The sequence below is a fragment of the Musa acuminata genome, chromosome BXJ1-5 (genome assembly GCF_036884655.1).
Source record: "Musa acuminata AAA Group cultivar baxijiao chromosome BXJ1-5, Cavendish_Baxijiao_AAA, whole genome shotgun sequence".
Classification (NCBI taxonomy): Eukaryota; Viridiplantae; Streptophyta; class Magnoliopsida; order Zingiberales; family Musaceae; genus Musa; species Musa acuminata.
The window spans coordinates 28,419,198-28,434,706 of NC_088331.1; positions in this window are offsets into that span (position 1 = coordinate 28,419,198).

Here is a 15,509-nt window from a genome sequence, read left to right on the forward strand (position 1 = left end):
CTAACTTGCTTATCTCAAGAAGCAAGACTTGCAACTTGCACATTACAATAGAAAGCAATAATCATGAGCCTACACAAGAAAGTTATCTTGCATTTGCTTTCGAAATTTTTGCTAGCTTATATATTGTGAAACTTGTATATCATAAAAATTGCTAGCTTGTTGGTCTAAAGAGAAGCAAAAAGTTGCTATCTCAAAAGAAGCAAATATGCTATCTTGCCTATCTCAAGAGGCAAAAATGCTAACTTGCGCATCTAGCAAAATGAGCTAAATTTTCAAGAAGCAAGAGTTGCCTTCTTGAACATCTCTAATTTGCTAGCTTGCATGATGTAGAACTTGCTATCTTGAACATTACCAAAAGTGCTATCTTATATGCTATAAAACTTGCATATCTAAAACTTGATAGCATGAATGTTCTAAGCATGATGTAACACTTGCTAAATCTTCTAGCTCCAAGATTGCATGATGATAAAACTTGATACTATGTTTTTCATGCAATGAGTTGAACCAATATCACACACAAACACTTGATTGTGATACTTCTCCTTTTTGTTGATGACAAAGGGGGAGAAGTATGTTGATGACATGACATGTGATGCATAAGTTTATGCATAAGTTCATGTTGACGTGTTGCAAGTATTCATGATGAATATTGCAATGACTTGAATTCAGTGTGAATTCAAGGTTCTATCAATATGGCATATTGATAGGGGGAGTTTGTTTAAACTCCGGGAGTTAAGGTTAACTCCGTTTATGATGACATGTTGCTTAGATTTTTGAATCTAAGAGGTTCTATCAATATGGCATATTGATAGGGGGAGTTTGTTTAAACTCCGGGAGTTAAGGTTAACTCCGTCATCAAGTGGTTGTCATCATCAAAAAGGGGGAGATTGTTGAATCTCGTATTTTGATGATGAAACTACTTGATATATGTTTATGATTTAATCTGCGTTTTGAGTGACGCAGGATGCCTTGATCAGGATGAGACAATTAAAGCAGGATAATCATGTTGTGCCGGAGGAACATGTCAGAAGATTGGACGTCGGGCCGGTGGATCGGTCGACGTATCGACAGAAGGCTTCGGGCCGTGGACTCGGGCATCGGGCCAAGAAGAGCGGGTATTGTGCTAAGGATATCGGAGTTGCGGAGTCAACTGGCCGATTGGGCAATAGGCCGCAGGAGAGGACGATGCGCCGAAGAATCAGACGAAGCGTCGAGGGACCAATGACATGCCGGACAACTTGGTTAATTGCTTAGGATTAATTGTCTCGATCGAAGTTTTGTTATAAGTGTGCAGGATTAACTACGATAAGAGTAAGACAAGCAGCAGGTGTTGCGCCGGAGTCAAGATCATGATCACGTTGGGAGTTCGAGAGTTCGACGGAAGTTCGGACGGTCGTCGGAGGTTCAGAGAGAACAGATCCGAGAAGTCCAGAAGCTTGCCAAACGAAGCTCGTCGGAACTTGCCAAGTGGATCGTCGCAAAGTCCAGGAGTATGCCGGATGTCCGCAGAAGGATCACCGAGGGTTATCGGTTGATCGATGGAAGTTGGCAGGAAACTCGCCAGAAGAAGCGATTGACGCATCGGAGCAAGCTGCAGAAGTTGTCTTAGAGTTAATCGTAGTTAGCATGATGATTAAGCATGAAAATGGGAGGTGATCCCATTAGATTAATCTTGGGGCAATTGGGCCCCTGAAAAGATTCAAAGTGGGCCGAATGGAGTGAACCATTCGGACCCTGATTGCACCAGGAGGTGCAACCGCCCCAGCCAGGAGGTGCAACCGCGTGGGCTGTGGGGTTGGGAGGTGCAACCGCCCCAGCCAGGAGGTGCAACCGCCTGGGCTGTGGGGTTGGGAGGTGCAACCGCCCCAGCCAGGAGGTGCAACTGCCAGGGCTGCAAGGCTGGGAGGTGCAACCGCCCCAGCCAAGAGGTTGCACCGCCAGAGCTCAAGTTCCGAGCTCTGCCAGGCGATGCAACCACCGAGCTCAGTCTTCGAGCTCTGGCAGAGAGGTGCATCAGCCTGAGCTCAGTCTCGAGCTCTGCCAGGTGATGCATTCACCAAGCTCAGTCTTCGAGCTCTGGCAGAGAGGTGGATCAGCCTGAGCTCAGCTTGGAGCTCTGCCAGGTGATGCAACCACCGAGCTCAGTTTCGAGCTCTGCCAGGTGATGCAATCACCAAGCTCAGTCTTCGAGCACTGCCAGGTGATGCAACCATCGAGCTCAGTCTTCGAGCTCTGGCAGAGAGAAGCAATCGGCAGAGCTCAGTCTTCGAGCTCTGCCAGGCGGTGCCACCTCTCCAGTCGAGAGGTGCAACCGCCTGATCCCAGAATTCTGGGATTTGATCGATTTGATCGTTTTGAGCTCGAATTTTGAATTGGGTTGAGGCCTATAAATACCCCACCCATTCAGCACTGAAAAGATATAGATCCACACCGAATTCTTGATCTTTTCAGTGATTCTAAGAGCTCAAATTTGTGTAAAGTCCTAAAGTTCTTCTCCTTCTGTTCTTCAAGTTTTGAGTTGTAAAGAGAGGAGAGAAAGGATCTGTAAAGGTTGTCTCCTAAGCCTGTCAAAAGGAGAGAAATTGTAAGAGGGAAGTTTGGCCTTCGCCCATTGAAGGAAGGCACCTAGTTGACGTCGGCAACCTCATCGGTGGAGGAAGCCAAAAGTGGAGTAGGTCAAGGCTGACCGAACCACTCTAAATCTCTGGTTTGCGTTTATTTTCGAGCACTTTATCATTACTGCAAACCTCCCTCATCACTACTGCTCTCTGCGCTTTCACGAACAAGTTCTAAGTGCTGTTCTTCCAAATCTGCATTCAGACGTAAATTCGTATTTTCATACATTACAGTTTACGTTTACGTTTGATTCTGCAGAACTGTTTTCCGCGCTTTTACGAACGAGCTTCCTTGCAGTTTACGCTTACATTTTAATCCTATTAATAACTGTAATCTGTCCTCTACGATTTTACGAACGAGTTTCAACATTTAGACGTAAAACTGCATTCAGACGTAAATCGGCTTTCCTCGCTCAATCATCAGATTTCAGTTCACGTTTACGTCTTGATTTCAACTGCATACTGCCTTCTGCGAGTATACAAACGAGTTTCAAAGTTTAGACGTAAATCTGCGTCTAGACGTAAAACTGCGTTTAGACGTAAATCTGTGTTTAGACGTAAAACTGCGTTTAGACGTAAAACTGCGTTTAGACGTAAAACTACGTTTAGACGTAAATCTACGTTTAGACGTAAATCTGCGTTTAGACGTAAAACTGCGTTTAGACGTAAATCTGAGTTTAGACGTAAACTGCGCTTAGACGCAAAACTGCGCTTAGACGCAATCTGCGCTTAGACGCAAACTGCACTTAGATACAAACTGAGAATTTGCTTTTGCATCATAATAGTTTTTGAACGAACGCAGCTTTTGGTTTTTAATCGCTGTAAGATTTCCGCTGCACTAATTCACCCCCCCCCTCTTAGTGCTCTCGATCCTAACAATAAATTCATGAAAGCTCCATTCATGAAATACATTAAGAGAAAGATAGTTCAGAAAAGATATACATTAAATTCATGTATTCGGACAAATTAACATTCCTAATTCTCTTCTAATAAAATCAAATTATTCTTCACCTCGAGGCTTTGTAAAGATATCAGCTAATTGATGTTTCGTATCATTAAACTCTAAGATTACATTATGATTATTAACATGATCCCATATAAAGTGATGCCAAATATCAATATGTTTAGTTCTAGAGTGTTGAATATGATTTTTTGTTAAATATATTGCACTTGTGTTATCACATTTTATGGGAATATTTTTAAGATGAATCTTATAATCCTCTAAAGTGTTTTTCATCCACACAACTTGTGCACAATATGCACTAGCTGCAATATACTCAGCTTCGGTTATAGATAGTGCAATCGAGTTTTGTTTCTTGGAAGACTAAGAAACAAGTGTGTGTCCCAAAAATTTACATATTCTGGATGTGCTTTTTCTATCTAATTTACATCCAGCAAAATCCACATCAGCATAAGCAATTAGTTCAAAGTTCTCAGATTTTGGATACCATAATCCTAGATTAGTGGTACTATTATGATATCTAAGAATTCTCTTAACTGGTTTAAGATGAGATATCTTAGGATTAGATTGAAACCTAGCACAAAGTCCTACACTAAACATGATATCCGGTCAAGTTGCGATGTGGTAGAGTAAACTTCCTATCATACCCCTATAAGGTTTTTGATTAAAGCTTTCTCCACTTTCATCAATGTCTAACTTAATGGAGGTACTCATAGGAGTATTGATAGCCTTTGAGCTATCCATATTAAACCTTTTTAGCAAATCTAAAGCATATTTTGTTTGACTTAGAATAATATCATTACTTAGTTGTTTGATTTGTAAGCCTAAAAAGAACGTTAATTCCTCCATCAAACTCATTTCAAATTCAAGATGCATACTTTTAGCAAATGATTTGCATAGAGATTCATTCGTGGAATCGAAAATTATATCATCAACATAAATTTGAACAATAAAAAAATTATTTTTAAATTTTTTGATAAACAATTTAGTATCGACCTTGCCTTTAGAGAAATTATTTTCGATAAGAAATGAGCTAAGTTTCTCATACCAAGCCCTTGGGGCTTGTTTCAATCCATAGAGAGCTTTAGTCAATTTAAACACATGATTAGGGAGATTATCATTCTTAAATCTAGGAGGTTGTTAAACATACACTTCTTCGGAGGTAAAGCCATTAAGAAAAGCACTTTTAAGATCCATTTGAAATAACTTAAAATTGTTACTACTAGCATAGGCAAGGAGCATCCTTATGGCTTCTAATTGTGTCATAAGAGTAAAGGTTTCTTTATAATCGATACTTTCTTCTTGGTTGAAACCCTTGACCACTAATCTAGCCTTATTTCGAACCACGATACCAAATTCATCTTACTTGTTTCTAATGACCCATTTAGTACTAATAATTAAATGGTCATTTGGCCTAGGAACAAGCTTCTGCTAGTCATAAGTGCCCAGCAAGCCAATCACGTGAGTGATGGCACGTGTGACTTGATACAGAATCTTTTTGCTTATTATATTTTGGCGTATATCACTTTATAACTATTGCATAAATGCATATATATTGTGATGTCCTTGGATTTGTGCAATGGGAATCGGATCGTGATGAGATCACGATAATGAGATCGATTCACCTTTAAACACATATCCTAAATAATCCCGGTCATAGGTTACTCGAGAGGGACATCGTGATAACCGGATAGACTGGTGTGCTGTATACCCATCCATATGATGGATGCAGCTGGTCTCATAGCTGCTCGTGTAGGGACACTAGGGATACAGTACAGGTGCTCATTGGAGAATGAGTTCATTGATTGATCCGCTTACGGAATGCTGGATGGTTGATGATGCCTTATTGTCAGACAACGATTCCGTAGTCCTAGTGGTGTATCTGGTTCTTAGACTTGAGACACCAAGGATGTCCTGTATGAGTGCTCCACTCTTTGATACCAGACTTATAGGTTTGGCTGTTCCCAGATCTAGTACAGTTGGTCATTGGGAGTGGTAGTCGACCTTACGAGGGCTATTGAGTGTCGATAGAGGATCATCCACTCTCGGTATCATGAGAGGAATATCCCATGTGTTCTTGCTCAGACAAATCCCTGGCCAGGGTCATTCGGGTTGAGAGAGAAAGAGTTCTCCGGGAGAATCCGATTAGAGCGAGACTCGAGTAGAAACCGTATGGGTCTGACAGCACCATGCTCGATATACGGTCTCTGGGATATTAGATGGATGAGGGACTATAGGTACATGGTAACTGAGGACAGACAGGTCCAATGGATTGGATTCCCCTGTATCGTCTGGGGACTACGGCGTAGTGGCCTAGTACTTCCGTAGTCGATGAGTCGAGTGAATTATTACAGAGATAATAATTCACTGAGTTAGAAGGAGTTCTGACAGGTATGACTCACGGCCAGCTCGATATTGGGCCTAGAGGGTCACACACATATGGTAGGCATTGCGATGAGTAGAGGTTCGGATATGAGATATCCGACGGAGCCCTTGTCTTATTGGATGCAGATCCAATACCCACTAGGGAAAGGACCCATTAGGGTTTTGACACGGGATCTCTATAAATAGGAGGGATTCACAGCCTCATAGGCTAGAGTCTTTGCTTGCCCTTCCTATTCTCCTCTCCCTCTCCACCTCAGAGTAGGCCTGGAGTTTTGAGGAGCGTCGTCGCAACCCTGCTGTGTGGATCACCGCTAGAGAGGAGGACGCTTGACCTCCTTCACCCTCTCCAAAGGATCTGCAAGGAAACAGGGATATACGATCTCCCTAGGTAACACAATCTTTATACGCAGTTTTGTGTTTTTTGCGGATTTTGCGCACCAATCTTCGCACGACGATGAACATCTTTTTGGGAATCGGGGATTTTTGTTTTCTTGTTCTTCCGCTGCGCATATGATGTCGCCCCCCAATAATTTCCCAACAGTGGTATCAGAGCCAGGTTGTTCGTGCGAATGATTGGTTTTGAACTGCGTGTATTGTGTTTAGGAAGAATTTTGACGTCAAAATCGTTGACGCAAAAGCGAGGAAGGGCAGCAACAGTTGCTGCCCTCGATCTGCATGCCTGCAGCCACCTGCAGCGGCAGCCAGGCAGCACAGCGCCGGCGCATGCGCAAGCGCTGTGTCTGCAGCAGCCGGCCGGCGGCCTGCTTGCAGCAGGCTTGCTGCCGGCGGGGCTGGCAGCCCGCGGGTAGAGGCGCCTGCGGCCGCTGAGCCCGCGGGTAGAGGCGCCGCGGGGCAGCAGCGCGGGCTGAGGCACCGCAGGGCAGCGGCGCCTGTGGCCGCTGCTCCCACGGGCAAAAACCCCGCAGGGGCGGCCGCCAGCGAGACAGCACCACCTGCGAGCGCTGACTCGCGGGCAGAACCGCCCGCGAAGGCGGCGGCGCCCGCGGGGGCGCCCACCTGCAGCGGCAGCGACCCCAGCGGGCGTGCCGCCCGCAGGCGAGGGCAGCGCCCCGCCCCTCGCCGCACAGGCCGCCGCCGGCAGGGTGGCGGTGGCGGCAGCAGCGAAAAGGGGAAAGGGCATTAGGGTTTTCTGGGAAAAAGACAGTTTTGCCCCTCAGAATTTGAGAAATTCCAGTTTCTGTCTTTTGTCCAAATTATGAAAATACCCTTAGGAATTGAGAAATTCCCTATATATCCCTGATTTCAGAAAATATTAATTAATTAAAAGGTTTAGTTGATTATTATTTTTATTATTATCTAGTAGTCCTACATGATGACGATTATTTATACATGTGATGTATGATGAGTGGACGGATGATCATGGACCGTGTGATGTGTGTACTTGTGATTATTATTATTGAGGTCTGCGAACCTCCATTATATTTCTCGTTTATTGTCGGGCCTGCGTGCCTATGATTAAGTTGTAATCACATGAGGAGGCGCAGCGGGAGCGTGGAAGCCATAGCGGGACCCACGAGACGGACGATCGTGATGCATGGAGATGCATCAAGATGTCGACGGAACCAACGAGGACGAGATGGACGATCACAAGGCATGGAGATGCACCGTTGCACACATAGATCTTGATGTGAGTGATTAGGCCTACTGGCTCGGGCCTAATCATATTAGGTTGTGGTCCATGATCATCTGGTGTGATTGCTTATACACATACTAGATATGTATATATATTTGCATGCGATGTAGATATATATTAAATATGTATATGTGTGACATGTCATATTAGGAGACCAAATCATAGAAACATCTCTCGATAAAATTAAGTCGGTAAACGTGAGGCAATTAGATTGACCCACGTGGCCTTCCATCGTTATGAGTAGGAACCGAATCCCGGTGTAGGTTGAGTTGGTCGAGTCCCTCGAGACTCACCTATATCGCGATTCGCTATCTTGCTTACGACATAGAGATGTCACCGGTGACCTGAGGGCATGATATGCTTGGTCGAGTCCCTCGAGGGTATATCATCAAATCAGACTCATCTTGTAACGAAGGTGTTGACTTAACCGAGCATCATGGTTGGTCGAGTCCCTCGAGGCCATGGTGATTCGGAGGCCGAACAGGACGGGAATCACAAGGAGTTGTGATCGGCAAGAGTTGTCTACCTTTTAGGCTTAGTGTGATTGGTCGAGTCCCTCGAGGTTACACTAAGACGCTGATTGGATCCTGATCCCCACTAGAAGTCTGCCGGAGACTTCCGTTTCACGTGCTGAGGGTGTCGCGTGACTCGTTAGTAAAATAGTGGGAGCATATTAAGATAGAAGTCCATATCTTGATAGTTTATTTCTTGCAAAATCTGCATGTTATTCATTTTTGCTACATCTTTATTTTCAGAAAATGTCGCTTTCAAATCCCTTACGTGGCATACTTGATGTCAACCGCCTCACTGGTCCAAATTATACGGATTGGCTCCGTAACTTGAGAATTGTTCTCACAGCGGAGAAAATCGTGTACGTCCTTGATACAGTGATGCCTACGCCCGAAGAAGGGGCAAGCGAGGATGAGATCGCTCGCTACGTGAAGTACATTGATGACTCCACTCTTGCTCAGTGCTATATGTTGGGCTCTATGACTCCAGAGTTACAGAGACAACATGAAAAGATGGATGCCAGATCCATTCTCCTACATGTCCGTAAATTGTTTGAGGAACAGGGAAGGACTCAACGATATGAGATATCCAAGAGCCTTTTCCGCGCTAGGATGACTGAGGGGACACCGGTTCAGAACCATGTCCTAAAGATGATTGAGTGGATAGAGAAACTCACAAGTCTAGGAATGGTCCTAGAGGATAACTTGTGTGTGGACATCGTGCTTCAGTCCCTACCAGATTCCTTTTCACAGTTCATAATGAATTTTAATATGAACAAGCTTGAGGTGACTCTCCCAGAGCTCCTCAATATGTTGAGGGAGGCAGAGAGTACTATTAAGAAAGTGAAGCCAGTTCTCTACACTGGTGAGACCAGAAAGAAAAGGAAAGCAGAAAGGTCCCTTAAGAAGGGAAAGGGCAAGGGCAAACAAGGTAAAGCAAAGGTTGCTAAGAAAGACTCAGCAAAGGACAAAGGCCAGTGCTTCCACTGTGGTAAAGATGGGCATTGGAAGAGAAACTGCAAAGAGTACCTTGCAGAAAGGGCGAAACAGAAGCTTGGTGAAGCTTCAGGTACATTCATGATCAATCTCCAATTGGCAGATTTTTGTGATAGTGCATTGGTATTGGATACCAGTATTGCTTATTACATCTACAATTTATTATAAATTCTAGCAAAGCCGAGGGGAGATTGACGAGAGGAATATTGCATAAAGGTTTGTTTATGCAAGACACTACTCCACATATCATGAATGTAAGTGTCTAAGAGGAAACGAGATGAGGTGAACAGTGCATACCTATGGCATTGTAGGCTAGGTCACATCCATGAAAGAATGATTCAAAAGTTACTAAATAATGGATATCTAGATCCATTCGACTATGTGTCATATGTAACTTGTGAGCCTTGTATTCGTGGAAAACTGATCAACTCTCCATTTAGTGGAATTGGAGAGAGAGCCACTGAGTTGTTGGAACTCATACATAGTGATGTATGTGGACCCATGTCAACTCATGCCATTGGAGGTTACTCCTACTTCATTACATTTACTGATGATTTCTCAAGGTATGGATATGTGTACTTAATGAAGTACAAGTCCGAGGCCTTTGAGAAATTCAGAGAGTATAAGAATGAGGTGGAGAACCAGACTGGAAAGAGTATCAAAACTCTTCGATCAGATCGAGGAGGTGAGTACTTAAGTACAGAGTTTACTCAGTTCCTCAAGGACCATGGGATATTATCCCAATGGACACCTCCTTACACACCTCAGCTCAATGGTGTCTCTGAAAGGAGAAATCGTACTTTATTAGATATGGTACGGTCCATGATGAGTTTCGCTGACCTACCCATCTCATTCTGGGGATATGCCCTAGAAACCGCAACTTACCTTCTGAACAGAGTTCCAACTAAGTCGGTAGTGTCTACACCATATGAGATATGGAAAGGGAAGAAGCCTGATCTTAAGGTTGTTAAGATTTGGGGCTGCTCTGCCCATGTTAAAAGACACAACCACGATAAGTTAGAATCAAGGACAGGGCGATGTAAATTTGTGGGATACCCCAAGGAAACTTGTGGGTATTACTTCTATCATCTCGAGGACCAAAAGGTCTTTGTAGCTAAGAGAGCAGTGTTCCTTGAGAAGGAACACATTCTTGACGGAGACAGTGGGAGAATGATAGAATTGAGCGAGGTTGGAGAACCAAGCTCAAGCACCACTCTACAGCTCGAGTCTGTTCAGGTACCTAATACACAAGTATCAACTTTACGCAGGTCTAATAGAGTATCCCATCCTCCTAAGAGATATGTGGGACATATTAGAGCAGAGGATGTAGAGGATATTGATCCTCAGACCTACGAGGAGGCTATTATGAGTATAGACTCCGGGAAGTGGAAAGAAGCCATGAATTCTGAGATGGATTCTATGTACTCCAATAAGGTTTGGAACCTAGTTGATGCACCCGAAGGTATTATACCCATCGGTTGCAAGTGGATCTTTAAGAAAAAGATCGGAGTAGATGGAAAGGTAGAGACCTATAAAGCAAGGCTAGTGGCTAAGGGGTATCGTCAAAGGCAAGGTGTTGACTACGACGAAACCTTCTCACCCGTAGCAATGCTAAAATCCATCAGAATTCTAATGGCTATTGCAGCACACTATGATTATGAGATCTGGCAGATGGATGTGAAAACCGCATTCCTCAATGGGAACCTCGAGGAGGAGGTGTATATGATGCAACCTGAGGGATTCATGTCCAAGAACTGCCCAGATAAGGTGTGTAGGTTGCTTAGATCCATTTATGGACTAAAGCAAGCTTCCCGAAGTTGGAACATAAGATTTGATGAGGCAATCAGATCTTATGACTTCGTTAAGAACGAAGATGAGCCTTGTGTATACAGAAAGGTAAGTGGGAGCGCTATTAGCTTTTTGGTGTTATATGTGGATGACATCCTCATCATTGGGAATGACATAGGAATGCTATCCACAATAAAGGCTTGGTTATCTAGACACTTCTCCATGAAGGACTTAGGAGAAGCATCTTATATCTTGGGGATTAGAATCTATAGAGATAGATCCAAAAGGATGCTTGGCTTGTCCCAGTCCAGGTACATAGAAACCATTGTCAAAAGGTTTGGCATGGAAAATTCTAAAGGGCAAACATGAATATGATACCTTATGCCTCAGCAATAGGGTCTATCATGTATGTCATGCTATGTACTAGGCCTGATATAGTGCATGCTCTGAGTGTCACGAGCAGGTATCAGGCGGATCCAGGCTTGGAGCACTGGAAAGCAGTAAAGTGTATCCTTAAGTACTTGAGAAGGACTAAGGATCTTTTACTAGTATATGGAGGTAATAGCCTTAAGGTTGAAGGCTTCACTGACTCAAGTTTTCAGTCTGATGTCGATGATAGCAAGTCGAATTCAGGGTATGTGTACACCTTGAATGGAGGAGCAGTGTGCTGGAAGAGTTCCAAGCAAGATACTACTGCTGACTCAACCATAGAGGCGGAGTACATTGCTGCATTAGATGCAGCAAAGGAGGGAGTCTGGGTGAAGAAGTTCATCACAGATTTGGGAGTCGATACAGATAGCGACAAGTCGACTTCCTTATATTGCGACAACTATGGGGTGATTACTCAAATAAGGGAACCCGGGTCTTATCAGAAGTGTTCTGAGGAGGTTCCAGCTTATAAGAGAGATCGTAACCCGAGGAGATGTAGCAGTGGAAAGAGTTCCATCCGAAGATAACATTGCAGATCCACTGACAAAGCCGTTGTCTCATTTTGTCTTTGAGCGTCACAGGGGTCTGATGGGGATCAGACACATAGGTGATTGGCTTTAGGTCAAGTGGGAGATTGCTAGTCATAAGTGCCCAGCAAGCCAATCACGTGAGTGATGGCACGTGTGACTTGATACAGAATCTTTTTGCTTATTATATTTTGGCGTATATCACTTTATAACTATTGCATAAATGCATATATATTGTGATGTCCTTGGATTTGTGCAATGGGAATCGGATCGTGATGAGATCACGATAATGAGATCGATTCACCTTTAAACACATATCCTAAATAATCCCGGTCATAGGTTACTCGAGAGGGACATCGTGATAACCGGATAGACTGGTGTGCTGTATACCCGTCCATATGATGGATGCAGCTGGTCTCATAGCTGCTCGTGTAGGGACACTAGGGATACAGTACAGGTGCTCATTGGAGAATGAGTTCACTGATTGATCCGCTTACGGAATGCTGGATGGTTGATGATGCCTTTTTGTCAGACAACGATTCCGTAGTCCTAGTGGTGTATCTGGTTCTTAGACTTGAGACACCAAGGATGTCCTGTATGAGTGCTCCACTCTTTGATACCAGACTTATAGGTTTGGCTGTTCCCAGATCTAGTACAGCTGGTCATTGGGAGTGGTAGTCGACCTTACGAGGGCTATTGAGTGTCGATAGAGGATCATCCACTCTCGGTATCATGAGAGGAATATCCCATGTGTTCTTGCTCAGACAAATCCCTGGCCAGGGTCATTCGGGTTGAGAGAGAAAGAGTTCTCCGGGAGAATCCGATTAGAGCGAGACTCGAGTAGAAACCGTATGGGTCTGACAGCACCATGCTCGATATACGGTCTCTGGGATATTAGATGGATGAGGGACTATAGGTACATGGTAACTGAGGACAGACAGGTCCAATGGATTGGATTCCCCTGTATCGTTTGGGGACTATGGCGTAGTGGCCTAGTACTTCCGTAGTCGATGAGTCGAGTGAATTATTACAGAGATAATAATTCACTGAGTTAGAAGGAGTTCTGACAGGTATGACTCACGGCCAGCTCGATATTGGGCCTAGAGGGTCACACACATATGGTAGGCATTGCGATGAGTAGAGGTTCGGATATGAGATATCCGACGGAGCCCTTGTCTTATTGGATGCAGATCCAATACCCACTAGGGAAAGGACCCATTAGGGTTTTGACACGGGATCTCTATAAATAGGAGGGATTCACAGCCTCATAGGCTAGAGTCTTTGCTTGCCCTTCCTATTCTCCTCTCCCTCTCCACCTCAGAGTAGGCCTGGAGTTTTGAGGAGCGTCATCGCAACCCTGCTGTGTGGATCACCGCTAGAGAGGAGGACGCTTGACCTCCTTCACCCTCTCCTAAGGATCTGCAAGGAAACAGGGATATACGATCTCCCTAGGTAACACAATCTTTATACGCAGTTTTGTGTTTTTTGCGGATTTTGCGCACCAATCTTCGCACGACGATGAACATCTTTTTGGGAATCGGGGATTTTTGTTTTCTTGTTCTTCCGCTGCGCATATGATGTCGCCCCCCAATAATTTCCCAACAGCTTCCACATCTCATTTCTCTTAAATTGATTCAACAATTATTGCATTATGATAACCCATGAATCATTTTTTAAGGCATCGTCAATACATTTTGGTTCAATATGGGAGAGAAAAGTGGCGTCGACACAAAAATTCTTAAGAGAAGAACGAGTTTGAACCCCTTTTGATGTGTCACCTATGATTCGCTCCTTAGGATGAGTATCTATGTACTTCCATTTCTTGGGTAAGGATGTTTCGGAAGAAGATGCATCCAAGTTGCTAGATGGAAAAGGGGTTTCATTTAAATTCAAAGAATTAAAATTAACATCATCATCAAAATTATTTTTCTTGACTTCGGAAACTTTATTGAAAACAAGATGAAGAGACTCTTCTATAATTTAAGTTCTTTTGTTAAAGATACAAAATGCTTTAGAAATACAAGAATAGCCAAGAAAAATCCCTTCATCGGATTTTGTATCAAATTTTCCTAAGGCATCTTTTTCATTCAAGATAAAATACTTACACCCAAAAACTTTAAAATATGAAACATTAGGATTTTTGTTGTTCCACAACTCATAAGGAGTTTTGGTAAGTAATGGTCTTACTAAAACTCTATTCATAACATAGCTTGTCTTATTCAAAACCCAAAAATATTTAGGTAAGCTATGTTCGTTTAACATGGTTCTAGCAATTTCTTGTAAGTTTCTATTTTTTCTTTCTACTACTCCATTTTGTTGAGGATTTCTTGGAGTAGAGAAATTATGGTTGTATCCATTAGATTCATAAAATTCTTGGAAATCATAGTTTTGAAATTCACCACCGTGATCAGATCACTCCGAAATGATGAAATCATAAAACCCTTTTCATTTTGAACAAGTTTACAAAACATAGAGAAATAGCTAAAGCAATCACTTTTGTGTACCAGAAAGTAAGTCCATGTGTATCTACTATAATCATCCATGATGACAAATGCTTATTTGCTACCTCCTAGGCTTGATGTAGCAATTGGTTCGAAAAAGTCCTTATAGATTAATTGCAATGGCTTAGAGGTACTTATTTGGTTCTTTGGTTTAAAACTACTTTTTATTTGCTTTCCTAGTTGACATGCATCACACACATTGTCTTTGACGAACTTAATGTGAGGAATTCCTTTTATAAATTCTTTGGATGAAATTTGAGAGATTAGTTTCATGTTGCATGACCTAACCTCCTATGCCAAAGCCAAGCATCGTCATTGAAAATCAAAAAATACATTTCATTACAAAGATCATTAATGTCGATAATGTATGCATTATTTTATTTTAGAGTAATCATAGATGTGTTTTTGTATGGTTTTTCAATAATGCAAGCATTTGATTCAAATCTAATGATATATTCTTTATCACACATTTGACTAATGCTCAAAAGGTTATGATTTTAAGCCATCAACTAACAATACATCTTCAATAGAAAAGGTGGATTTGTTACCTATGGTTCCTTTGCCAATAATTTTACCCTTGTTATTATCTCCGAAGGTGACATATCCTTCATTTATGCTATTGAGCTTAGAGAATTGAGATGGATCTCCGGTAATATGCCTTGAGCATCCACTATCATGATACCATCTCTTGCTCCTAGCTTATGATGGTAAACGTTTCTACAAAAAAGGATAATTTTTAGGTACCCATTTGATCTTGGGTGCCTCAAAAATCGATCTACATAGCTTATCATGTTGCGTTGAGTCATTTGAGGTTCCTTTTAGGGACCCAAATTAATTTATGTGGACTACACTTCTTAAAAATGATAAGTTGTATACCCAAATTTGCAACAAAAGTTATATTTATTTCGGGGTGAAACATGTAAAGTAGGACATTTAACAAAGGTGGTTCGATTTTGGTGAGAGCTACTCATAAATCTGATTCTGCCTTTTCTATGAACTCGACCCTTGTGTAAGGATCAAGAGTGGCACTAAGAGGGGGGGTGAATTAGTGCAGTGAAAAAATTTTCTGATTTCAAAAGACTTGTTTCGGTTAAAACTAATTCCAACGAAAATGGTTTTGATTCAATCCATTTCGGAGAGAACT